Raw genomic sequence first — 25,000 nt, 5'->3', positions numbered from 1 at the left:
GATTGCGTTGACACACACATCATAGCCACACCAATAGAAGAGTTTTAGGACGGTAACCCGGGTGGGGTGTTCTTTACTCAGAATATGTGCAACATCGGATCTATATAGCCATCGATACAATTCGTACACAAATGTGTCGTACGAAGAGAGAGACTTTTTTTCCTCTGGCAACATAACGGTAAGAGACATCCTTCCACACTCATAGGTTCCACTCCCTGGGGCTATGATATATATATACATATAAATTCAAATTCGAAGCAACGGTCACAATTCTACTCTATATTTTTGCGGGTTATGTGTTCTTTCGTTCAATTTCTTTCATGCGTTCGTTCGATCTCTGTACACAGTCTTCACATAGGACAGACTCGTGTAGTACGCTTTCGTGGGTTAAACCCATCTCGTTTCATTTCAGGCGACGTCGGGAGCGCGTTGAAAATGTACCAGTGAAATCTCGATAGTTCTACGAATACGAATCGTCCCGAAAAAGATTTTGTCACCGCTTCGAAGCGGTGTTTCAGACGGGCGGACGTATATAAAACATATACGACACACGACACCGCCTTCCACACTCACGCTAGTTCGAACACGATTTCCATCTCTCTCGAAGACTGTTAGACGTACGTAAAATTTCTCAATATTCATAGGACCGCGACAAACGCCGACGAAGCGCCCACCATTCGCTCGTACGTATATAGGCAACAAGTGCCATCAACGCAAGCAGTTTATAAGTACGTAAACGACCCTCAGCCAGGCGTGGTCCAGGAATTGTATCCGTGGACCGCAATGTGCGTTCGAAATGTCGATGTTCATGTGTCCTGCAGTTCACACGTTGACGCGCAATTAGCTGCGTTCTTCATCGACCCACGAGCCAAGTGATCCACCGTTCAGGGTAATTTTTCCCTTTTATTCTCTCATATATATATAATGTGTATTTGCTATCCACCACATTTTTGTGTTATATTTCGGAACAAGCCGATACCCGAAGAGCTCCAACCAGCGCGCGAAGGAGATTCGGGAGTCGTCGTACAACGACATAATTGTCCCTTAAAGAACGAGATATTTCCGTCGAAACCATATATATATGTACGAGCAAATCCAAAACCACTGTTTTCTTGCAAGTTCGACGGTCGGAGCGAATAGAACATTGAAAAGCCTTCTATCGAAGAAACACAGAGAGTATATCACCTCCAAAAACGACGGGGATATGGATATTCAAACTGGACAATTATCAACCCGATACTGGATTCGAAAAGTTTCTCTCTCCTTTCGTCGTTATTTACACCGGACGGACTCACGGCCGGCTCTAGCTGGGTGTCATATATATATACGTCCCACGCTCATGCTGCCACTAGCGCGCAACAGAGTAGGGTGTCAATGACAACGACACAGCATTGAAACGAGCTACACAAGCCGGTCTCTCTTGATACCAATGTAAACGAGCATTAAGTTATCTTCAGACTGCCCGATATTTTCGTCCTTTGGACTTTCCCAACGATTCCTTTTTTTCTTTTTTTTTTTTACACCACAGCGAAGACTTGAGGAAGCGTGATTAGCACGCTCGCATCCCTCCCTGTCCTACTACAACTGTGTGTGTGTGTAAAGAAAGAAAAAAGAATACATTGGCTTTCTCTCTATCGAGAAGATGGCCTACGCAACGCAGATCAAAGGCCTAATACGTGTAATATAATACGCGTCTGGCCGTGTATAAATCACGCACGAATGATCTGGTCGGGCCCAACTCTTCTCGTACGCTTATTTTTCCGTGTTGAGGCACTATCATAAAATCACACAAACCCCAACACGTGTGTGTCTTGGAAGGAAGATGGCCTACGCAACGCAGATCAAAGGCCTAATACGTGTAGTACACACGTCTGCCGTGTAAATCACGCACGAATGATCTGGTCGGGCCCAACTCTTCTCCACCACACCACATCCCAACTTTGTACATTTTTATATATTTTTGTGCGTTGGGGCACCTTCATAATCACAAACCCCAACAACACATATATCTCTCTCTCTTTGAAAGATTTGTTGTGGCCTACGCAACGCAGATCAAAGGCCTAATACGTGTAGTACACACGTCTGGCCGTGTAAATCACGCACGAATGATCTGGCGGGCTCAACAATATCTTTTTTTTTTATATGAATTCTTATCCACAAACTAATCGAATTCATTTTCTCTCCTCCTCTCCTCTCTCTTTGAGATATATTGGAACATTGTAATGATCCTTCCGCAGGTTCACCTACGGAAACCTTGTTACGACTTTTACTTCCTCTAAATAATCAAGTTTGGTCATCTTCCCGGCATCATCGGCAATGCCGAAACATTGCCGCGCACCAGTCCGAAGACCTCACTAAATCATTCAATCGGTAGTAGCGACGGGCGGTGTGTACAAAGGGCAGGGACGTAATCAACGCGAGCTTATGACTCGCGCTTACTGGGAATTCCTCGTTCATGGGGAATAATTGCAAGCCCCAATCCCTAGCACGAAGGAGGTTCAGCGGGTTACCCGGGCCTTTCGGCCAGGGAACACACGCTGATTCCTTCAGTGTAGCGCGCGTGCGGCCCAGAACATCTAAGGGCATCACAGACCTGTTATTGCTCAATCTCGTGCGGCTAGAAGCCGCCTGTCCCTCTAAGAAGATTTGTTTGTACGTTGGTAGTAAAAACCCCACCGGCAGAAGCCGAGAGCCTTCGAGATACCATAATTACGTCTATTTAGCAGGCTAGAGTCTCGTTCGTTATCGGAATTAACCAGACAAATCGCTCCACCAACTAAGAACGGCCATGCACCACCACCCACCGAATCAAGAAAGAGCTATCAATCTGTCAATCCTTCCGGTGTCCGGGCCTGGTGAGGTTTCCCGTGTTGAGTCAAATTAAGCCGCAGGCTCCACTCCTGGTGGTGCCCTTCCGTCAATTCCTTTAAGTTTCAGCTTTGCAACCATACTTCCCCCGGAACCCAAAAGCTTTGGTTTCCCGGAAGCTGCCCGCCGAGTCATCGTAGGAACTTCGGCGGATCGCTAGCTGGCATCGTTTATGGTTAGAACTAGGGCGGTATCTGATCGCCTTCGAACCTCTAACTTTCGTTCTTGATTAATGAAAACATTTTTGGCAAATGCTTTCGCTTCTGTCCGTCTTGCGACGATCCAAGAATTTCACCTCTAACGTCGCAATACGAATGCCCCCATCTGTCCCTATTAATCATTACCTCGGGGTTCCGAAAACCAACAAAATAGAACCGAGGTCCTATTCCATTATTCCATGCACACAGTATTCAGGCGAAGGTAGCCTGCTTTGAGCACTCTAATTTGTTCAAAGTAAACGTACCGGCCCACCTCGACACTCAGTGAAGAGCACCGCGATGGGATATTAGTTGGACCGCCCCGTGAAGAGCAAAGCCCACCGGTAGGACGTACCACATAATGCCAGTTAAACACCGCGAGCGATGAACCGACACTGTGACACACAGATTCAACTACGAGCTTTTTAACCGCAACAACTTTAATATACGCTATTGGAGCTGGAATTACCGCGGCTGCTGGCACCAGACTTGCCCTCCAATGGATCCTCGTTAAAGGATTTAAAGTGTACTCATTCCGATTACGGGGCCTCGGATGAGTCCCGTATCGTTATTTTTCGTCACTACCTCCCCGTGCCGGGAGTGGGTAATTTGCGCGCCTGCTGCCTTCCTTGGATGTGGTAGCCGTTTCTCAGGCTCCCTCTCCGGAATCGAACCCTGATTCCCCGTTACCCGTTACAACCATGGTAGGCGCAGAACCTACCATCGACAGTTGATAAGGCAGACATTTGAAAGATGCGTCGCCGGTGCTATAAGACCATGCGATCAGCACAAAGTTATTCAGAGTCACCAAAGCAAACGATGGACGAGTGTAAACACCCGCCACCGATTGGTTTTGATCTAATAAAAGCGTTCCTACCATCTCTGGTCGGAACTCTGTTTTGCATGTATTAGCTCTAGAATTACCACAGTTATCCAAGTAAATTTTAGTACGATCTAAGAAACCATAACTGATTTAATGAGCCATTCGCGGTTTCACCTTAATACGGCATGTACTGAGACATGCATGGCTTAATCTTTGAGACAAGCATATGACTACTGGCAGGATCAACCAGGGAACTATACAATATGTATATATAAAATGGACAAAATTTAAATCCTTTTCCATCGTCGCCTGTTTCATATATATATGTCAGGTCGACACACCATTTTTCTCTTTCAAATATGTACAAGTTTTGCCACATTCCGCGCTTGTAACATATCTTCTTTAACGCTCAATTTCTTTCATTTTTCTACCATACAGATATTTTACCGTACGCCCAAAAACGTACGTATTATATTTTTGTTCTATCATAAAATCACATTTTTCTACGTACGCCAGCTTCGTACGTTTCTATCTTTGCCTTCATAAAATCACAAGATAATTTTATCTTCAAGAGTCTCGCTATTAACATCTTGTAAGATAAATGTACGTCCCAGCTAAAACGTACAAATACTTCAAGTTAAGTAATAATATATCATCGCTATTGACAAATTTTTAAGATCCAAGACACAGTTCTCTCTATATGTTTTAATATTTTTTATGTACTCAAATATATTCAAAGGAAAAAGTACATGGGTGATGCCATAGTCGTGGAAGCGCGTACGCTCACGCTGATCTTCTGACCGCCGGAAGCACGAAACCTCTGATCTGGGCAAAATCGGCAAGCCGAGGAAGAACGGACAGGACACATGCTGGACTGGCGAGAAAGCGTGTTCTTCCGCTCGCGCTAGGCATTTCGATTTCTGACACCTCTTGATTTAAAAAATCAGTTTTTTGATAGTTTTCTCTCTCCACTGGGCTATTTCATTTTAGCCACAGTTTTCAATTGGTACGATTTGCTTCCAAATCTTACAGATGCATTTTAAAAAATTTTTCCATCGCTCGGACAGAAGAGTCGATTGCTCAGTGAGTACGAGTATACATACAAAGTGCATACGGGTAACCAACCCCGTAGGGCTTGCCACATATGGGCCATTCGGTCAAAGACACCGACCCGTGGCCACGCTGTGTGGAGAAAAGTCCGTAACGTAAACGGCACGAAACAGTCAGGACCGAAGCCCCGAAGGAGCTCTGAGACAGCTTCTCGACCGAGATCGTAGAATTGGCCCAAAACCCGCTCTGCTCCGTCCGCCTCGCACGGACCGTGTATCTCTTATAGATACCGAACGGCCGGCAAGGACGCCGGCGCCGCCGGCCGAATAGCACGCGCGCTTATGAGTGTAAACCGCTGCGGCAACAGACCGCCCGGCCGTGCTGTTGTAACATAGCGCGTGAACGAACGAAAAAAATTTTTATAGTAAACATTAAAATAAATTACACTACCGTAAACTAGACAAAAAATTACACATTTTTTCCCAATATGAAAATTTTCACAAACTTTTTAAAGTCCCATCGCATCGAGTAAACTTTTTTAATAACGCGTCCGCACGATTCTAAATGCTTAATCCATATGTGAAATCGTTCACTGATCACGAATATCGCATTTAAAAAAATTACAAAAATTTATTTTTCAAAATAATCAAAAAAAACCGAAAAATCACAAGAGTAAAGTACCATTATTTTAAACAACATGTCGTTCTAAATGCTTAATCCCTATGTAAAAAAGTTATTTAAGCAAGAATATGTAATCGAAAAAAATTAGAAAAATTTATTTTAGCCGTAAATCGAAAATAATGGGGACACCGGAGCTGTTCGAAGCGCCGAGACGCGCCGCGTACGGCCGAATATTTTCTAAGTCCCAACGTACCGATCAAGAGTAAAGTACCATTTTCCTACATTAGATTTCGTTCTAAATGCTTAATCCCTATGTAAAAACGTTAGTTAAGCAAGAATATCGTATTTTTAAAAAAATCTAATGATAGGATTTTCCAGAAAATTGAAAAAACCGAAAAATGTCAAGAGTAAAGTGCCATTTTCTGACATTAGATTTCGTTCTAAATGCTTAATCCCTATGTAGAAACGTTAGTTAAGCAAGAATATCGTATTTTTAAAAAAATCTAATGATAGGATTTTTCAGAAAATTGAAAAAACCGTAAAATGTCAAGAGTAAAGTGCCATTATTTTAAACAATGTATCGTTCTAAATGCTTAATCCCTATGTAAAAAAGTTATTTAAGCAAGAATATGTTATTGAAAAAAATTAGAAAAATTTATTTTAGCCGTAAATCGAAAATAATGGGGACACCGGAGCTGTTCGAAGCGCCGAGACGCGCCGCGTACGGCCGAATATTTTCTAAGTCCCAACGTACCGATCAAGAGTAAAGTACCATTTTCCTACATTAGATTTCGTTCTAAATGCTTAATCCCTATGTAAAAACGTTAGTTAAGCAAGAATATCGTATTTTTAAAAAAATCTAATGATAGGATTTTCCAGAAAATTGAAAAAACCGAAAAATGTCAAGAGTAAAGTGCCATTTTCTGACATTAGATTTCGTTCTAAATGCTTAATCCCTATGTAGAAACGTTAGTTAAGCAAGAATATCGTATTTTTAAAAAAATCTAATGATAGGATTTTTCAGAAAATTGAAAAAACCGTAAAATGTCAAGAGTAAAGTGCCATTATTTTAAACAATGTATCGTTCTAAATGCTTAATCCCTATGTAAAAAAGTTATTTAAGCAAGAATATGTTATTGAAAAAAATTAGAAAAATTTATTTTAGCCGTAAATCGAAAATAATGGGGACACCGGAGCTGTTCGAAGCGCCGAGACGCGCCGCGTACGGCCGAATATTTTCTAAGTCCCAACGTACCGATCAAGAGTAAAGTACCATTTTCCTACATTAGATTTCGTTCTAAATGCTTAATCCCTATGTAAAAACGTTAGTTAAGCAAGAATATCGTATTTTTAAAAAAATCTAATGATAGGATTTTCCAGAAAATTGAAAAAACCGAAAAATGTCAAGAGTAAAGTGCCATTTTCTGACATTAGATTTCGTTCTAAATGCTTAATCCCTATGTAGAAACGTTAGTTAAGCAAGAATATCGTATTTTTAAAAAAATCTAATGGTAGGATTTTTCAGAAAATTGAAAAAACCGTAAAATGTCAAGAGTAAAGTGCCCTTATTTTAAACATTATATCGTTCTAAATGCTTAATCCCTATGTAAAAAAGTTATCTAAGCAAGAATATGTTATTGAATAAAATGAGAAAAATTTATTTTAGCCGTAAATCGAAAATAATGGGTCGAGCGAATCGGTCGATTGCGCCGAGACGCGCTATGATGCAACAGACGAGCGATTGGAACGCCCGAATATTTTCAAAGTCCCAACGTACCGATCAAGAGTAAAGTACCATTTTCCTACATTAGATTTCGTTCTAAATGCTTAATCCCTATGTAAAAACGTTAGTTAAGCAAGAATATCGTATTTTTAAAAAAATCTAATGATAGGATTTTCCAGAAAATTGAAAAAACCGAAAAATGTCAAGAGTAAAGTGCCATTTTCTGACATTAGATTTCGTTCTAAATGCTTAATCCCTATGTAGAAACGTTAGTTATGCAAGATTATCGTATTTTTAAAAAAATCTAATGATAGGATTTTTCAGAAAATTGAAAAAACCGTAAAATGTCAAGAGTAAAGTGCCCTTATTTTAAACATTATATCGTTCTAAATGCTTAATCCCTATGTAAAAAAGTTATCTAAGCAAGAATATGTTATTGAATAAAATGAGAAAAATTTATTTTAGCCGTAAATCGAAAATAATGGGTCGAGCGAATCGGTCGATTGCGCCGAGACGCGCTATGATGCAACAGACGAGCGATTGGAACGCCCGAATATTTTCAAAGTCCCAACGTACCGGTCAAGAGTAAAGTACCATTTTCCTACATTAGATTTCGTTCTAAATGCTTAATCCCTATGTAAAAACGTTAGTTAAGCAAGAATATCGTATTTTAAAAAAAATCTAATGATAGGATTTTCCAGAAAATTGAAAAAACCGAAAAATGTCAAGAGTAAAGTGCCATTTTCTGACATTAGATTTCGTTCTAAATGCTTAATCCCTATGTAGAAACGTTAGTTAAGCAAGAATATCGTATTTTTAAAAAAATCTAATGATAGGATTTTTCAGAAAATTGAAAAAACCGTAAAATGTCAAGAGTAAAGTGCCATTATTTTAAACAATGTATCGTTCTAAATGCTTAATCCCTATGTAAAAAAGTTATTTAAGCAAGAATATGTTATTGAAAAAAATTAGAAAAATTTATTTTAGCCGTAAATCGAAAATAATGGGGACACCGGAGCTGTTCGAAGCGCCGAGACGCGCCGCGTACGGCCGAATATTTTCTAAGTCCCAACGTACCGATCAAGAGTAAAGTACCATTTTCCTACATTAGATTTCGTTCTAAATGCTTAATCCCTATGTAAAAACGTTAGTTAAGCAAGAATATCGTATTTTTAAAAAAATCTAATGATAGGATTTTCCAGAAAATTGAAAAAACCGAAAAATGTCAAGAGTAAAGTGCCATTTTCTGACATTAGATTTCGTTCTAAATGCTTAATCCCTATGTAGAAACGTTAGTTAAGCAAGAATATCGTATTTTTAAAAAAATCTAATGGTAGGATTTTTCAGAAAATTGAAAAAACCGTAAAATGTCAAGAGTAAAGTGCCCTTATTTTAAACATTATATCGTTCTAAATGCTTAATCCCTATGTAAAAAAGTTATCTAAGCAAGAATATGTTATTGAATAAAATGAGAAAAATTTATTTTAGCCGTAAATCGAAAATAATGGGTCGAGCGAATCGGTCGATTGCGCCGAGACGCGCTATGATGCAACAGACGAGCGATTGGAACGCCCGAATATTTTCAAAGTCCCAACGTACCGATCAAGAGTAAAGTACCATTTTCCTACATTAGATTTCGTTCTAAATGCTTAATCCCTATGTAAAAACGTTAGTTAAGCAAGAATATCGTATTTTTAAAAAAATCTAATGATAGGATTTTCCAGAAAATTGAAAAAACCGAAAAATGTCAAGAGTAAAGTGCCATTTTCTGACATTAGATTTCGTTCTAAATGCTTAATCCCTATGTAGAAACGTTAGTTATGCAAGATTATCGTATTTTTAAAAAAATCTAATGATAGGATTTTTCAGAAAATTGAAAAAACCGTAAAATGTCAAGAGTAAAGTGCCCTTATTTTAAACATTATATCGTTCTAAATGCTTAATCCCTATGTAAAAAAGTTATCTAAGCAAGAATATGTTATTGAATAAAATGAGAAAAATTTATTTTAGCCGTAAATCGAAAATAATGGGTCGAGCGAATCGGTCGATTGCGCCGAGACGCGCTATGATGCAACAGACGAGCGATTGGAACGCCCGAATATTTTCAAAGTCCCAACGTACCGGTCAAGAGTAAAGTACCATTTTCCTACATTAGATTTCGTTCTAAATGCTTAATCCCTATGTAAAAACGTTAGTTAAGCAAGAATATCGTATTTTAAAAAAAATCTAATGATAGGATTTTCCAGAAAATTGAAAAAACCGAAAAATGTCAAGAGTAAAGTGCCATTTTCTGACATTAGATTTCGTTCTAAATGCTTAATCCCTATGTAGAAACGTTAGTTAAGCAAGATTATCGTATTTTTAAAAAAATCTAATGATAGGATTTTTCAGAAAATTGAAAAAACCGTAAAATGTCAAGAGTAAAGTGCCCTTATTTTAAACATTATATCGTTCTAAATGCTTAATCCCTATGTAAAAAAGTTATCTAAGCAAGAATATGTTATTGAATAAAATGAGAAAAATTTATTTTAGCCGTAAATCGAAAATAATGGGTCGAGCGAATCGGTCGATTGCGCCGAGACGCGCTATGATGCAACAGACGAGCGATTGGAACGCCCGAATATTTTCAAAGTCCCAACGTACCGGTCAAGAGTAAAGTACCATTTTCCTACATTAGATTTCGTTCTAAATGCTTAATCCCTATGTAAAAACGTTAGTTAAGCAAGAATATCGTATTTTAAAAAAAATCTAATGATAGGATTTTCCAGAAAATTGAAAAAACCGAAAAATGTCAAGAGTAAAGTGCCATTTTCTGACATTAGATTTCGTTCTAAATGCTTAATCCCTATGTAGAAACGTTAGTTATGCAAGATTATCGTATTTTTAAAAAAATCTAATGATAGGATTTTTCAGAAAATTGAAAAAACCGTAAAATGTCAAGAGTAAAGTGCCCTTATTTTAAACATTATATCGTTCTAAATGCTTAATCCCTATGTAAAAAAGTTATCTAAGCAAGAATATGTTATTGAATAAAATGAGAAAAATTTATTTTAGCCGTAAATCGAAAATAATGGGTCGAGCGAATCGGTCGATTGCGCCGAGACGCGCTATGATGCAACAGACGAGCGATTGGAACGCCCGAATATTTTCAAAGTCCCAACGTACCGATCAAGAGTAAAGTACCATTTTCCTACATTAGATTTCGTTCTAAATGCTTAATCCCTATGTAAAAACGTTAGTTAAGCAAGAATATCGTATTTTTAAAAAAATCTAATGATAGGATTTTCCAGAAAATTGAAAAAACCGAAAAATGTCAAGAGTAAAGTGCCCTTTTCTGACATTAGATTTCGTTCTAAATGCTTAATCCCTATGTAGAAACGTTAGTTATGCAAGATTATCGTATTTTTAAAAAAATCTAATGATAGGATTTTTCAGAAAATTGAAAAAACCGTAAAATGTCAAGAGTAAAGTGCCCTTATTTTAAACATTATATCGTTCTAAATGCTTAATCCCTATGTAAAAAAGTTATCTAAGCAAGAATATGTTATTGAATAAAATGAGAAAAATTTATTTTAGCCGTAAATCGAAAATAATGGGTCGAGCGAATCGGTCGATTGCGCCGAGACGCGCTATGATGCAACAGACGAGCGATTGGAACGCCCGAATATTTTCAAAGTCCCAACGTACCGGTCAAGAGTAAAGTACCATTTTCCTACATTAGATTTCGTTCTAAATGCTTAATCCCTATGTAAAAACGTTAGTTAAGCAAGAATATCGTATTTTAAAAAAAATCTAATGATAGGATTTTCCAGAAAATTGAAAAAACCGAAAAATGTCAAGAGTAAAGTGCCATTTTCTGACATTAGATTTCGTTCTAAATGCTTAATCCCTATGTAGAAACGTTAGTTATGCAAGATTATCGTATTTTTAAAAAAATCTAATGATAGGATTTTTCAGAAAATTGAAAAAACCGTAAAATGTCAAGAGTAAAGTGCCCTTATTTTAAACATTATATCGTTCTAAATGCTTAATCCCTATGTAAAAAAGTTATCTAAGCAAGAATATGTTATTGAATAAAATGAGAAAAATTTATTTTAGCCGTAAATCGAAAATAATGGGTCGAGCGAATCGGTCGATTGCGCCGAGACGCGCTATGATGCAACAGACGAGCGATTGGAACGCCCGAATATTTTCAAAGTCCCAACGTACCGGTCAAGAGTAAAGTACCATTTTCCTACATTAGATTTCGTTCTAAATGCTTAATCCCTATGTAAAAACGTTAGTTAAGCAAGAATATCGTATTTTAAAAAAAATCTAATGATAGGATTTTCCAGAAAATTGAAAAAACCGAAAAATGTCAAGAGTAAAGTGCCATTTTCTGACATTAGATTTCGTTCTAAATGCTTAATCCCTATGTAGAAACGTTAGTTAAGCAAGATTATCGTATTTTTAAAAAAATCTAATGATAGGATTTTTCAGAAAATTGAAAAAACCGTAAAATGTCAAGAGTAAAGTGCCCTTATTTTAAACATTATATCGTTCTAAATGCTTAATCCCTATGTAAAAAAGTTATCTAAGCAAGAATATGTTATTGAATAAAATGAGAAAAATTTATTTTAGCCGTAAATCGAAAATAATGGGTCGAGCGAATCGGTCGATTGCGCCGAGACGCGCTATGATGCAACAGACGAGCGATTGGAACGCCCGAATATTTTCAAAGTCCCAACGTACCGGTCAAGAGTAAAGTACCATTTTCCTACATTAGATTTCGTTCTAAATGCTTAATCCCTATGTAAAAACGTTAGTTAAGCAAGAATATCGTATTTTAAAAAAAATCTAATGATAGGATTTTCCAGAAAATTGAAAAAACCGAAAAATGTCAAGAGTAAAGTGCCATTTTCTGACATTAGATTTCGTTCTAAATGCTTAATCCCTATGTAGAAACGTTAGTTATGCAAGATTATCGTATTTTTAAAAAAATCTAATGATAGGATTTTTCAGAAAATTGAAAAAACCGTAAAATGTCAAGAGTAAAGTGCCCTTATTTTAAACATTATATCGTTCTAAATGCTTAATCCCTATGTAAAAAAGTTATCTAAGCAAGAATATGTTATTGAATAAAATGAGAAAAATTTATTTTAGCCGTAAATCGAAAATAATGGGTCGAGCGAATCGGTCGATTGCGCCGAGACGCGCTATGATGCAACAGACGAGCGATTGGAACGCCCGAATATTTTCAAAGTCCCAACGTACCGGTCAAGAGTAAAGTACCATTTTCCTACATTAGATTTCGTTCTAAATGCTTAATCCCTATGTAAAAACGTTAGTTAAGCAAGAATATCGTATTTTTAAAAAAATCTAATGATAGGATTTTCCAGAAAATTGAAAAAACCGAAAAATGTCAAGAGTAAAGTGCCATTTTCTGACATTAGATTTCGTTCTAAATGCTTAATCCCTATGTAGAAACGTTAGTTATGCAAGATTATCGTATTTTTAAAAAAATCTAATGATAGGATTTTTCAGAAAATTGAAAAAACCGTAAAATGTCAAGAGTAAAGTGCCCTTATTTTAAACATTATATCGTTCTAAATGCTTAATCCCTATGTAAAAAAGTTATCTAAGCAAGAATATGTTATTGAATAAAATGAGAAAAATTTATTTTAGCCGTAAATCGAAAATAATGGGTCGAGCGAATCGGTCGATTGCGCCGAGACGCGCTATGATGCAACAGACGAGCGATTGGAACGCCCGAATATTTTCAAAGTCCCAACGTACCGATCAAGAGTAAAGTACCATTTTCCTACATTAGATTTCGTTCTAAATGCTTAATCCCTATGTAAAAACGTTAGTTAAGCAAGAATATCGTATTTTTAAAAAAATCTAATGATAGGATTTTCCAGAAAATTGAAAAAACCGAAAAATGTCAAGAGTAAAGTGCCCTTTTCTGACATTAGATTTCGTTCTAAATGCTTAATCCCTATGTAGAAACGTTAGTTATGCAAGATTATCGTATTTTTAAAAAAATCTAATGATAGGATTTTTCAGAAAATTGAAAAAACCGTAAAATGTCAAGAGTAAAGTGCCCTTATTTTAAACATTATATCGTTCTAAATGCTTAATCCCTATGTAAAAAAGTTATCTAAGCAAGAATATGTTATTGAATAAAATGAGAAAAATTTATTTTAGCCGTAAATCGAAAATAATGGGTCGAGCGAATCGGTCGATTGCGCCGAGACGCGCTATGATGCAACAGACGAGCGATTGGAACGCCCGAATATTTTCAAAGTCCCAACGTACCGGTCAAGAGTAAAGTACCATTTTCCTACATTAGATTTCGTTCTAAATGCTTAATCCCTATGTAAAAACGTTAGTTAAGCAAGAATATCGTATTTTAAAAAAAATCTAATGATAGGATTTTCCAGAAAATTGAAAAAACCGAAAAATGTCAAGAGTAAAGTGCCATTTTCTGACATTAGATTTCGTTCTAAATGCTTAATCCCTATGTAGAAACGTTAGTTAAGCAAGATTATCGTATTTTTAAAAAAATCTAATGATAGGATTTTTCAGAAAATTGAAAAAACCGTAAAATGTCAAGAGTAAAGTGCCCTTATTTTAAACATTATATCGTTCTAAATGCTTAATCCCTATGTAAAAAAGTTATCTAAGCAAGAATATGTTATTGAATAAAATGAGAAAAATTTATTTTAGCCGTAAATCGAAAATAATGGGTCGAGCGAATCGGTCGATTGCGCCGAGACGCGCTATGATGCAACAGACGAGCGATTGGAACGCCCGAATATTTTCAAAGTCCCAACGTACCGGTCAAGAGTAAAGTACCATTTTCCTACATTAGATTTCGTTCTAAATGCTTAATCCCTATGTAAAAACGTTAGTTAAGCAAGAATATCGTATTTTAAAAAAAATCTAATGATAGGATTTTCCAGAAAATTGAAAAAACCGAAAAATGTCAAGAGTAAAGTGCCATTTTCTGACATTAGATTTCGTTCTAAATGCTTAATCCCTATGTAGAAACGTTAGTTATGCAAGATTATCGTATTTTTAAAAAAATCTAATGATAGGATTTTTCAGAAAATTGAAAAAACCGTAAAATGTCAAGAGTAAAGTGCCCTTATTTTAAACATTATATCGTTCTAAATGCTTAATCCCTATGTAAAAAAGTTATCTAAGCAAGAATATGTTATTGAATAAAATGAGAAAAATTTATTTTAGCCGTAAATCGAAAATAATGGGTCGAGCGAATCGGTCGATTGCGCCGAGACGCGCTATGATGCAACAGACGAGCGATTGGAACGCCCGAATATTTTCAAAGTCCCAACGTACCGGTCAAGAGTAAAGTACCATTTTCCTACATTAGATTTCGTTCTAAATGCTTAATCCCTATGTAAAAACGTTAGTTAAGCAAGAATATCGTATTTTTAAAAAAATCTAATGATAGGATTTTCCAGAAAATTGAAAAAACCGAAAAATGTCAAGAGTAAAGTGCCATTTTCTGACATTAGATTTCGTTCTAAATGCTTAATCCCTATGTAGAAACGTTAGTTATGCAAGATTATCGTATTTTTAAAAAAATCTAATGATAGGATTTTTCAGAAAATTGAAAAAACCGTAAAATGTCAAGAGTAAAGTGCCCTTATTTTAAACATTATATCGTTCTAAATGCTTAATCCCTATGTAAAAAAGTTATCTAAGCAAGAATATGTTATTGAATAAAATGAGAAAAATTTATTTTAGCCGTAAATCGAAAATAATGGGTCGAGCGAATCGGTCGATTGCGCCGAGACGCGCTATGATGCAACAGACGAGCGATTGGAACGCCCGAATATTTTCAAAGTCCCAACGTACCGGTCAAGAGTAAAGTACCATTTTCCTACATTAGATTTCGTTCTAAATGCTTAATCCCTATGTAAAAACGTTAGTTAAGCAAGAATATCGTATTTTAAAAAAAATCTAATGATAGGATTTTCCAGAAAATTGAAAAAACCGAAAAATGTCAAGAGTAAAGTGCCATTTTCTGACATTAGATTTCGTTCTAAATGCTTAATCCCTATGTAGAAACGTTAGTTAAGCAAGATTATCGTATTTTTAAAAAAATCTAATGATAGGATTTTTCAGAAAATTGAAAAAACCGTAAAATGTCAAGAGTAAAGTGCCCTTATTTTAAACATTATATCGTTCTAAATGCTTAATCCCTATGTAAAAAAGTTATCTAAGCAAGAATATGTTATTGAATAAAATGAGAAAAATTTATTTTAGCCGTAAATCGAAAATAATGGGTCGAGCGAATCGGTCGATTGCGCCGAGACGCGCTATGATGCAACAGACGAGCGATTGGAACGCCCGAATATTTTCAAAGTCCCAACGTACCGGTCAAGAGTAAAGTACCATTTTCCTACATTAGATTTCGTTCTAAATGCTTAATCCCTATGTAAAAACGTTAGTTAAGCAAGAATATCGTATTTTTAAAAAAATCTAATGATAGGATTTTCCAGAAAATTGAAAAAACCGAAAAATGTCAAGAGTAAAGTGCCATTTTCTGACATTAGATTTCGTTCTAAATGCTTAATCCCTATGTAGAAACGTTAGTTATGCAAGATTATCGTATTTTTAAAAAAATCTAATGATAGGATTTTTCAGAAAATTGAAAAAACCGTAAAATGTCAAGAGTAAAGTGCCCTTATTTTAAACATTATATCGTTCTAAATGCTTAATCCCTATGTAAAAAAGTTATCTAAGCAAGAATATGTTATTGAATAAAATGAGAAAAATTTATTTTAGCCGTAAATCGAAAATAATGGGTCGAGCGAATCGGTCGATTGCGCCGAGACGCGCTATGATGCAACAGACGAGCGATTGGAACGCCCGAATATTTTCAAAGTCCCAACGTACCGGTCAAGAGTAAAGTACCATTTTCCTACATTAGATTTCGTTCTAAATGCTTAATCCCTATGTAAAAACGTTAGTTAAGCAAGAATATCGTATTTTAAAAAAAATCTAATGATAGGATTTTCCAGAAAATTGAAAAAACCGAAAAATGTCAAGAGTAAAGTGCCATTTTCTGACATTAGATTTCGTTCTAAATGCTTAATCCCTATGTAGAAACGTTAGTTATGCAAGATTATCGTATTTTTAAAAAAATCTAATGATAGGATTTTTCAGAAAATTGAAAAAACCGTAAAATGTCAAGAGTAAAGTGCCCTTATTTTAAACATTATATCGTTCTAAATGCTTAATCCCTATGTAAAAAAGTTATCTAAGCAAGAATATGTTATTGAATAAAATGAGAAAAATTTATTTTAGCCGTAAATCGAAAATAATGGGTCGAGCGAATCGGTCGATTGCGCCGAGACGCGCTATGATGCAACAGACGAGCGATTGGAACGCCCGAATATTTTCAAAGTCCCAACGTACCGGTCAAGAGTAAAGTACCATTTTCCTACATTAGATTTCGTTCTAAATGCTTAATCCCTATGTAAAAACGTTAGTTAAGCAAGAATATCGTATTTTTAAAAAAATCTAATGATAGGATTTTCCAGAAAATTGAAAAAACCGAAAAATGTCAAGAGTAAAGTGCCATTTTCTGACATTAGATTTCGTTCTAAATGCTTAATCCCTATGTAGAAACGTTAGTTATGCAAGATTATCGTATTTTTAAAAAAATCTAATGATAGGATTTTTCAGAAAATTGAAAAAACCGTAAAATGTCAAGAGTAAAGTGCCCTTATTTTAAACATTATATCGTTCTAAATGCTTAATCCCTATGTAAAAAAGTTATCTAAGCAAGAATATGTTATTGAATAAAATGAGAAAAATTTATTTTAGCCGTAAATCGAAAATAATGGGTCGAGCGAATCGGTCGATTGCGCCGAGACGCGCTATGATGCAACAGACGAGCGATTGGAACGCCCGAATATTTTCAAAGTCCCAACGTACCGATCAAGAGTAAAGTACCATTTTCCTACATTAGATTTCGTTCTAAATGCTTAATCCCTATGTAAAAACGTTAGTTAAGCAAGAATATCGTATTTTTAAAAAAATCTAATGATAGGATTTTCCAGAAAATTGAAAAAACCGAAAAATGTCAAGAGTAAAGTGCCATTTTCTGACATTAGATTTCGTTCTAAATGCTTAATCCCTATGTAGAAACGTTAGTTATGCAAGATTATCGTATTTTTAAAAAAATCTAATGATAGGATTTTTCAGAAAATTGAAAAAACCGTAAAATGTCAAGAGTAAAGTGCCCTTATTTTAAACATTATATCGTTCTAAATGCTTAATCCCTATGTAAAAAAGTTATCTAAGCAAGAATATGTTATTGAATAAAATGAGAAAAATTTATTTTAGCCGTAAATCGAAAATAATGGGTCGAGCGAATCGGTCGATTGCGCCGAGACGCGCTATGATGCAACAGACGAGCGATTGGAACGCCCGAATATTTTCAAAGTCCCAACGTACCGGTCAAGAGTAAAGTACCATTTTCCTACATTAGATTTCGTTCTAAATGCTTAATCCCTATGTAAAAACGTTAGTTAAGCAAGAATATCGTATTTTAAAAAAAATCTAATGATAGGATTTTCCAGAAAATTGAAAAAACCGAAAAATGTCAAGAGTAAAGTGCCATTTTCTGACATTAGATTTCGTTCTAAATGCTTAATCCCTATGTAGAAACGTTAGTTAAGCAAGATTATCGTATTTTTAAAAAAATCTAATGATAGGATTTTTCAGAAAATTGAAAAAACCGTAAAATGTCAAGAGTAAAGTGCCCTTATTTTAAACATTATATCGTTCTAAATGCTTAATCCCTATGTAAAAAAGTTATCTAAGCAAGAATATGTTATTGAATAAAATGAGAAAAATTTATTTTAGCCGTAAATCGAAAATAATGGGTCGAGCGAATCGGTCGATTGCGCCGAGACGCGCTATGATGCAACAGACGAGCGATTGGAACGCCCGAATATTTTCAAAGTCCCAACGTACCGGTCAAGAGTAAAGTACCATTTTCCTACATTAGATTTCGTTCTAAATGCTTAATCCCTATGTAAAAACGTTAGTTAAGCAAGAATATCGTATTTTAAAAAAAATCTAATGATAGGATTTTCCAGAAAATTGAAAAAACCGAAAAATGTCAAGAGTAAAGTGCCATTTTCTGACATTAGATTTCGTTCTAAATGCTTAATCCCTATGTAGAAACGTTAGTTATGCAAGATTATCGTATTTTTAAAAAAATCTAATGATAGGATTTTTCAGAAAATTGAAAAAACCGTAAAATGTCAAGAGTAAAGTGCCCTTATTTTAAACATTATATCGTTCTAAATGCTTAATCCCTATGTAAAAAAGTTATCTAAGCAAGAATATGTTATTGAATAAAATGAGAAAAATTTATTTTAGCCGTAAATCGAAAATAATGGGTCGAGCGAATCGGTCGATTGCGCCGAGACGCGCTATGATGCAACAGACGAGCGATTGGAACGCCCGAATATTTTCAAAGTCCCAACGTACCGGTCAAGAGTAAAGTACCATTTTCCTACATTAGATTTCGTTCTAAATGCTTAATCCCTATGTAAAAACGTTAGTTAAGCAAGAATATCGTATTTTTAAAAAAATCTAATGATAGGATTTTCCAGAAAATTGAAAAAACCGAAAAATGTCAAGAGTAAAGTGCCATTTTCTGACATTAGATTTCGTTCTAAATGCTTAATCCCTATGTAGAAACGTTAGTTATGCAAGATTATCGTATTTTTAAAAAAATCTAATGATAGGATTTTTCAGAAAATTGAAAAAACCGTAAAATGTCAAGAGTAAAGTGCCCTTATTTTAAACATTATATCGTTCTAAATGCTTAATCCCTATGTAAAAAAGTTATCTAAGCAAGAATATGTTATTGAATAAAATGAGAAAAATTTATTTTAGCCGTAAATCGAAAATAATGGGTCGAGCGAATCGGTCGATTGCGCCGAGACGCGCTATGATGCAACAGACGAGCGATTGGAACGCCCGAATATTTTCAAAGTCCCAACGTACCGGTCAAGAGTAAAGTACCATTTTCCTACATTAGATTTCGTTCTAAATGCTTAATCCCTATGTAAAAACGTTAGTTAAGCAAGAATATCGTATTTTTAAAAAAATCTAATGATAGGATTTTCCAGAAAATTGAAAAAACCGAAAAATGTCAAGAGTAAAGTGCCATTTTCTGACATTAGATTTCGTTCTAAATGCTTAATCCCTATGTAGAAACGTTAGTTATGCAAGATTATCGTATTTTTAAAAAAATCTAATGATAGGATTTTTCAGAAAATTGAAAAAACCGTAAAATGTCAAGAGTAAAGTGCCCTTATTTTAAACATTATATCGTTCTAAATGCTTAATCCCTATGTAAAAAAGTTATCTAAGCAAGAATATGTTATTGAATAAAATGAGAAAAATTTATTTTAGCCGTAAATCGAAAATAATGGGTCGAGCGAATCGGTCGATTGCGCCGAGACGCGCTATGATGCAACAGACGAGCGATTGGAACGCCCGAATATTTTCAAAGTCCCAACGTACCGATCAAGAGTAAAGTACCATTTTCCTACATTAGATTTCGTTCTAAATGCTTAATCCCTATGTAAAAACGTTAGTTAAGCAAGAATATCGTATTTTTAAAAAAATCTAATGATAGGATTTTCCAGAAAATTGAAAAAACCGAAAAATGTCAAGAGTAAAGTGCCCTTTTCTGACATTAGATTTCGTTCTAAATGCTTAATCCCTATGTAGAAACGTTAGTTATGCAAGATTATCGTATTTTTAAAAAAATCTAATGATAGGATTTTTCAGAAAATTGAAAAAACCGTAAAATGTCAAGAGTAAAGTGCCCTTATTTTAAACATTATATCGTTCTAAATGCTTAATCCCTATGTAAAAAAGTTATCTAAGCAAGAATATGTTATTGAATAAAATGAGAAAAATTTATTTTAGCCGTAAATCGAAAATAATGGGTCGAGCGAATCGGTCGATTGCGCCGAGACGCGCTATGATGCAACAGACGAGCGATTGGAACGCCCGAATATTTTCAAAGTCCCAACGTACCGGTCAAGAGTAAAGTACCATTTTCCTACATTAGATTTCGTTCTAAATGCTTAATCCCTATGTAAAAACGTTAGTTAAGCAAGAATATCGTATTTTAAAAAAAATCTAATGATAGGATTTTCCAGAAAATTGAAAAAACCGAAAAATGTCAAGAGTAAAGTGCCATTTTCTGACATTAGATTTCGTTCTAAATGCTTAATCCCTATGTAGAAACGTTAGTTATGCAAGATTATCGTATTTTTAAAAAAATCTAATGATAGGATTTTTCAGAAAATTGAAAAAACCGTAAAATGTCAAGAGTAAAGTGCCCTTATTTTAAACATTATATCGTTCTAAATGCTTAATCCCTATGTAAAAAAGTTATCTAAGCAAGAATATGTTATTGAATAAAATGAGAAAAATTTATTTTAGCCGTAAATCGAAAATAATGGGTCGAGCGAATCGGTCGATTGCGCCGAGACGCGCTATGATGCAACAGACGAGCGATTGGAACGCCCGAATATTTTCAAAGTCCCAACGTACCGGTCAAGAGTAAAGTACCATTTTCCTACATTAGATTTCGTTCTAAATGCTTAATCCCTATGTAAAAACGTTAGTTAAGCAAGAATATCGTATTTTTAAAAAAATCTAATGATAGGATTTTCCAGAAAATTGAAAAAACCGAAAAATGTCAAGAGTAAAGTGCCATTTTCTGACATTAGATTTCGTTCTAAATGCTTAATCCCTATGTAGAAACGTTAGTTAAGCAAGAATATCGTATTTTTAAAAAAATCTAATGGTAGGATTTTTCAGAAAATTGAAAAAACCGTAAAATGTCAAGAGTAAAGTGCCCTTATTTTAAACATTATATCGTTCTAAATGCTTAATCCCTATGTAAAAAAGTTATCTAAGCAAGAATATGTTATTGAATAAAATGAGAAAAATTTATTTTAGCCGTAAATCGAAAATAATGGGTCGAGCGAATCGGTCGATTGCGCCGAGACGCGCTATGATGCAACAGACGAGCGATTGGAACGCCCGAATATTTTCAAAGTCCCAACGTACCGATCAAGAGTAAAGTACCATTTTCCTACATTAGATTTCGTTCTAAATGCTTAATCCCTATGTAAAAACGTTAGTTAAGCAAGAATATCGTATTTTTAAAAAAATCTAATGATAGGATTTTCCAGAAAATTGAAAAAACCGAAAAATGTCAAGAGTAAAGTGCCATTTTCTGACATTAGATTTCGTTCTAAATGCTTAATCCCTATGTAGAAACGTTAGTTATGCAAGATTATCGTATTTTTAAAAAAATCTAATGATAGGATTTTTCAGAAAATTGAAAAAACCGTAAAATGTCAAGAGTAAAGTGCCCTTATTTTAAACATTATATCGTTCTAAATGCTTAATCCCTATGTAAAAAAGTTATCTAAGCAAGAATATGTTATTGAATAAAATGAGAAAAATTTATTTTAGCCGTAAATCGAAAATAATGGGTCGAGCGAATCGGTCGATTGCGCCGAGACGCGCTATGATGCAACAGACGAGCGTTTGGAACGCCCGAATATTTTCAAAGTCCCAACGTACCGGTCAAGAGTAAAGTACCATTTTCCTACATTAGATTTCGTTCTAAATGCTTAATCCCTATGTAAAAACGTTAGTTAAGCAAGAATATCGTATTTTTAAAAAAATCTAATGATAGGATTTTCCAGAAAATTGAAAAAACCGAAAAATGTCAAGAGTAAAGTGCCATTTTCTGACATTAGATTTCGTTCTAAATGCTTAATCCCTATGTAGAAACGTTAGTTATGCAAGATTATCGTATTTTTAAAAAAATCTAATGATAGGATTTTTCAGAAAATTGAAAAAACCGTAAAATGTCAAGAGTAAAGTGCCCTTATTTTAAACATTATATCGTTCTAAATGCTTAATCCCTATGTAAAAAAGTTATCTAAGCAAGAATATGTTATTGAATAAAATGAGAAAAATTTATTTTAGCCGTAAATCGAAAAAAAGACTGTTCGTTTCTCTGTCTCTCTCGCGCGATCGAAGTATTGATGTTTCCCGGCAATGTAATGGGATATTAATTAAACTTTATACACGAAATTACTCGTTTTGATCCCCGCTACACAGCCGTATACTTTTTATAATTTTGTGGAATCGGGAACCTTGAAATATTTAACATAACGCGGATCGACTGTCTCTGTCTCTTTCTAGATCGGAATAATCGATGTTTCCCGGCAAACTAATGGGATATTAATTATACTTTATACACGAAATTACTCGTTTTGATCCCCGCTACACAGCCGTATACTTTTTATAATTTTGTGGAATCGGTAACCTTGAAATATTTAACATAACGCGGATCGACTGTCTCTGTCTCTTTCTAGATCGGAATAATCGATGTTTCCCGGCAAACTATTGGGAGTTTAATTAAACTTTATACATGAAATTACTCGTTTTGATCCCCGCTACACAGCCGTATACTTTTTATAATTTTGTGGAATCGGGAACCTTGAAATATTTAACATAACGCGGATCGACTGTCTCTGTCTCTTTCTAGATCGGAATAATCGATGTTTCCCGGCAAACTATTGGGAGATTAATTAAACTTTATACACGAAATTACTCGTTTTGATCCCCGCTACACAGCCGTATACTTTTTATAATTTTGTGGAATCGGGAACCTTGAAATATTTAACATAACGCGGATCGACTGTCTCTGTCTCTTTCTAGATCGGAATAATCGATGTTTCCCGGCAAACTAATGGGATATTAATTATACTTTATACACGAAATTACTCGTTTTGATCCCCGCTACACAGCCGTATACTTTTTATAATTTTGTGGAATCGGTAACCTTGAAATATTTAACATAACGCGGATCGACTGTCTCTGTCTCTTTCTAGATCGGAATAATCGATGTTTCCCGGCAAACTATTGGGAGTTTAATTAAACTTTATACATGAAATTACTCGTTTTGATCCCCGCTACACAGCCGTATACTTTTTATAATTTTGTGGAATCGGGAACCTTGAAATATTTAACATAACGCGGATCGACTGTCTCTGTCTCTTTCTAGATCGGAATAATCGATGTTTCCCGGCAAACTATTGGGAGATTAATTAAACTTTATACACGAAATTACTCGTTTTGATCCCCGCTACACAGCCGTATACTTTTTATAATTTTGTGGAATCGGGAACCTTGAAATATTTAACATAACGCGGATCGACTGTCTCTGTCTCTTTCTAGATCGGAATAATCGATGTTTCCCGGCAAACTATTGGGAGTTTAATTAAACTTTATACACGAAATTACTCGTTTTGATCCCCGCTACACAGCCGTATACTTTTTATAATTTTGTGGAATCGGTAACCTTGAAATATTTAACATAACGCGGATCGACTGTCTCTGTCTCTTTCTAGATCGGAATAATCGATGTTTCCCGGCAAACTATTGGGAGTTTAATTAAACTTTATACATGAAATTACTCGTTTTGATCCCCGCTACACAGCCGTATACTTTTTATAATTTTGTGGAATCGGGAACCTTGAAATATTTAACATAACGCGGATCGACTGTCTCTGTCTCTTTCTAGATCGGAATAATCGATGTTTCCCGGCAAACTATTGGGAGATTAATTAAACTTTATACACGAAATTACTCGTTTTGATCCCCGCTACACAGCCGTATACTTTTTATAATTTTGTGGAATCGGGAACCTTGAAATATTTAACATAACGCGGATCGACTGTCTCTGTCTCTTTCTAGATCGGAATAATCGATGTTTCCCGGCAAACTATTGGGAGATTAATTAAACTTTATACACGAAATTACTCGTTTTGATCCCCGCTACACAGCCGTATACTTTTTATAATTTTGTGGAATCGGTAACCTTGAAATATTTAACATAACGCGGATCGACTGTCTCTGTCTCTTTCTAGATCGGAATAATCGATGTTTCCCGGCAAACTATTGGGAGTTTAATTAAACTTTATACATGAAATTACTCGTTTTGATCCCCGCTACACAGCCGTATACTTTTTATAATTTTGTGGAATCGGGAACCTTGAAATATTTAACATAACGCGGATCGACTGTCTCTGTCTCTTTCTAGATCGGAATAATCGATGTTTCCCGGCAAACTATTGGGAGATTAATTAAACTTTATACACGAAATTACTCGTTTTGATCCCCGCTACACAGCCGTATACTTTTTATAATTTTGTGGAATCGGGAACCTTGAAATATTTAACATAACGCGGATCGACTGTCTCTGTCTCTTTCTAGATCGGAATAATCGATGTTTCCCGGCAAACTATTGGGAGATTAATTAAACTTTATACACGAAATTACTCGTTTTGATCCCCGCTACACAGCCGTATACTTTTTATAATTTTGTGGAATCGGGAACCTTGAAATATTTAACATAACGCGGATCGACTGTCTCTGTCTCTTTCTAGATCGGAATAATCGATGTTTCCCGGCAAACTATTGGGAGATTAATTAAACTTTATACACGAAATTACTCGTTTTGATCCCCGCTACACAGCCGTATACTTTTTATAATTTTGTGGAATCGGTAACCTTGAAATATTTAACATAACGCGGATCGACTGTCTCTGTCTCTTTCTAGATCGGAATAATCGATGT

The 25,000-nt window shown here is 35.2% G+C and overlaps 2 non-coding genes across 2 annotated transcripts; both read right to left on the bottom strand.

The window, feature by feature from the left end:
• Window positions 1-737: 737 nt before the first annotated feature.
• Window positions 738-892, bottom strand: LOC143263098 (5.8S ribosomal RNA). Its single transcript, XR_013036665.1, has one exon. It is a non-coding gene; the product is annotated as a 5.8S ribosomal RNA (ribosomal RNA).
• A 1,328-nt stretch (window positions 893-2,220) lies between these two features.
• LOC143263092 (small subunit ribosomal RNA) lies at window positions 2,221-4,141 on the bottom strand. The gene has a single exon (XR_013036659.1). It is a non-coding gene; the product is annotated as a small subunit ribosomal RNA (ribosomal RNA).
• Window positions 4,142-25,000: the final 20,859 nt, after the last annotated feature.

This window comes from Megalopta genalis, unplaced genomic scaffold (genome assembly GCF_051020955.1).
Source record: "Megalopta genalis isolate 19385.01 unplaced genomic scaffold, iyMegGena1_principal scaffold0327, whole genome shotgun sequence".
In the NCBI taxonomy this organism is placed as follows: Eukaryota; Metazoa; Arthropoda; class Insecta; order Hymenoptera; family Halictidae; genus Megalopta; species Megalopta genalis.
This window is presented reverse-complemented; position numbering and strand designations above follow the sequence as displayed.